We start from the raw sequence: 3,223 nt of genomic DNA on the forward strand, positions 1-3,223 counted from the left end.
CTTTTAGATAGTTTAGAAATTAATTAAAAAAGATAAAAACAACTCAGGAAAAGAAAAGAAGAGAAAAATCATCTGCTCAAACAAAAAAATATTTAATAAATCAATGAATTGTCTTTAAACAATTAAACAGAATTTGAGAAATAATGATAGAGCAGATGAATTAGATTTAAAAATAGAAATGATTGGGATATGAATATTCATCTTTTGCCTTTTTTCTTATTTCCACCTCCTCCTAAGCCAGCCAACCCGCCGAGACCCCCCATGCCCCCCATGCTCTTCATCATTTCTTCCATTTGAGGGTTACTGCTCATTTCCTTCATCATGTTCATAATGTTCCCAGCACCTCCCAGCTGAGCCATCATTTGGGGGTTAATCATCTGCTGCAGTTTCCCCATCACCTGATTTGGATTTCGAGTCAAATTGAGCTTATCATTCATACCTTTCCCGAAATTAGTCTTCCCGACCTGACTGATTAGGGATTTTAACTTCTTATGCTCTTAAAGGAGTATGTTAATTTCCATGGGGCTCGTTCCTGAACCCTTGGCGATACGGCGAAGTCTGCTTTACTCGAAGAGGGGAGTGTCTCGGTCTAACTCTTCCGGAGTCATTGAGTCCATGATATAAATGAATCGCTTAATACGGTTGATGGACTCTTTTTCATTGTCTTTGTTTATGAGATTGGTGCCTGCACCGGGAAGAAGAGACATAAAATTATTTAAAGATCCCAGCTTTAAAATTGATTCGAACTGGCCTCTCAGATCTCTAATCGTGAACTTTCCTTCCTTTATTTTCTAGAGCAGTTTGGCTTGGTCTTTCGGGGAAACTGCGTCTTTCACCTTTTCTATCAGTTGCTTTATATCTCCTTCGCCTAAGAGTCTTTTGATGAATGAGGCTGCGTCAAACGTCTACAGGTTCTCGAAATGCTAGCCATCTCCCATAAATATTATGGGACTCTTCGTGGCAGCGACGGCAGATAAGGCTCCACCGCCTTTTGAGTGCCCGTCCATTTTAGTGATGATCACACTGCCGACGTTCACTGCTGCTTTAAAGGCTTCTGCTTGGGCAAAGCAATGCTGGCCGATCGAGCTGTCCATCACAAATATAATATTGTCAGGCTTTACGACTTTCTCAACTTGCTTCATTTCATCGAAGAGGTCTGCCTCCTGCTTGTGCCTTCCCGAAGTATCCACTATTATGATTTCCATGCCTTCCTTTTTGAACTAATTGACTCCTTCTTCTGCAATGAGAACTGGATCTGTTTCAACATAGCTGCCGTAGAAAGGAACTCGAACCTTGGCCGCATTCTGCTTGAGCTGATCGAACGCACCAGCCCTGAAAGTATCGGCACAGACGAGCCCAACTTTCCATCCTTTCATTTTGTAATAGTAGGCTACTTTCGTGCAAGTCGTTGTTTTACCGCTTCCTTGCAGACCCACAAACATGATAATGTTAGTCTTTCCCCTTTTTGGTTGGTAGGGCTCTCGGCCAGCATCTAGCAGACTAGTCAACTATCGGACAACCTCCGTCTTGATGAGAACTCTCATGTTGCCTCCCTGCTGCTCCTCCTTCTTGAATTTCTGAAGAACGTTCTCCTTCAATCGAAATATAAACTTGATGTAGATATCGCTCTGAATCAGGGCGTCGCATATTTATTTCAAACACTGTTTGACTGCTTACTCATCAACCACAGTCGTTTTGTTCAACTTGTGTAGCGCAGATGTTATTTTCCTACCCAAATCGGCTAACACCATTCTCTATGAATATTGTAATGTTAATTAATTGCTATATAAGCAAACGCGTGTTAATATAGATTCTTATCGATTTTGGTCAATCCAATTCTGAGAGTGTCTGTTTATCCAATTTTAAATTCAATCGTAGATATTTCTTAATAAAACCCCCCTATAATGGAAGGGCATCTAGCTTACAAAGAAGTAGCCCTTTTTCAAAAGAACAATCTCTTAAAATAATTTATAATTAAATGAGGAGAAACCTACCCCCTCTCTACAATCAAAATCACTTGGCTGTCTCCTGCTTACTTCTTTATTCCTCCCTTATTCTTCTACTACCTCCTTCTCGCTTCCTCGGCACAAATCATCAAAACTGGGGAACAAAATTATGGAAAAAATTGAGAAATGATTGGGCTTGATTGGTCTTAATACAGTCAAATCGACTGATATGTGGTTTCGCTATAAAATTCACTAAACTTGGCAATAGCAAGATATTACATAACATACCTAGATTAACACAAAATTATAACGTCATTACATTTACACATCATTTATAATTAATAAACGCGTTTTCCAAAAATGGCAGAACAGGTACTAAGCAATATTTCCTCCCAAACAGAGCATTAGAAAGTTTAATCTGCAAAAAAATATGCGAAATTGACTACTTAGTTGAAATAGTTGTTTTTAAAGAAGATTATCTTTAGTAACATGTCAATTAAAGATGCCTCTTAGCTCTTGCACATTAACTACTCCAGCGCAAAGGCGATTGTGGCAAATCATAAAAGGACTCAAAATATCCGCCCAAAGAAATTCACCTTAAAAAAAAATACCAAGGTCTGTTCCTATGAAGTTTTTGACTTTTAAAAGACTTCCAAGGATAACTTCACTATATCTTCATCGATCGGAGGGATAGTGAGCTCCTAGCATCAGGTTTACCGCAGAAAGATCATAAAGAAGCCGATCATAATGCTTGTCACCGCCTAGAAGTGAGTTTTAATGTATGATATTTGTGGCATGTATGTCTATAGAAATCGAAACCTAATTACTATTCATATTTCTGTTGCACTTGAATTATATATATATTTCTCACATTCTTTGTGCCAAAATAAGTGTTTTGAAATTGTCCTTTTACTTAGTTGGCTTATTTAGTTGTTGGGTTGATTTGTTCTTGAGTTGCTTAGTTGTTTAATTGTGAATTATTTATTTTGTTAATATATTTGTTAATATTAATATAAATCAATTATTTAATTAATGTTTATTCTTTATTCTTTAATACATTGAGAAAACAGGCCAATTAACACAAATTAAGAATTGCTATGCTATGCTATTTATTGAAAATATAAATTTTGTATCGACTGAAATACGGTCGCAAAAATATTAATCGTCCTATGAGCAACAGTCACATAATAATAAAATAAAGGGGTTGGGGTTGGGGTTGGGGTTGGGGGTTGGGGTTGGGGTTGGGTTGGGGTTGGGGTTGGGGTTGGGGTTGGGGA

At 37.9% G+C, this 3,223-nt stretch overlaps 1 pseudogene; it reads right to left on the minus strand.

The window, feature by feature from the left end:
- Positions 1-221: 221 nt before the first annotated feature.
- On the minus strand, positions 222-1,751 carry LOC148298837 (signal recognition particle subunit SRP54 pseudogene; annotated as a pseudogene).
- Between the last annotated feature and the right edge of the window lie 1,472 nt (positions 1,752-3,223).

Source organism: Brachycentrus maculatus, unplaced genomic scaffold (genome assembly GCF_059751285.1).
Source record: "Brachycentrus maculatus isolate JH-2025_06_01 unplaced genomic scaffold, ASM5975128v1 h1tg001540l, whole genome shotgun sequence".
Taxonomy (NCBI): Eukaryota; Metazoa; Arthropoda; class Insecta; order Trichoptera; family Brachycentridae; genus Brachycentrus; species Brachycentrus maculatus.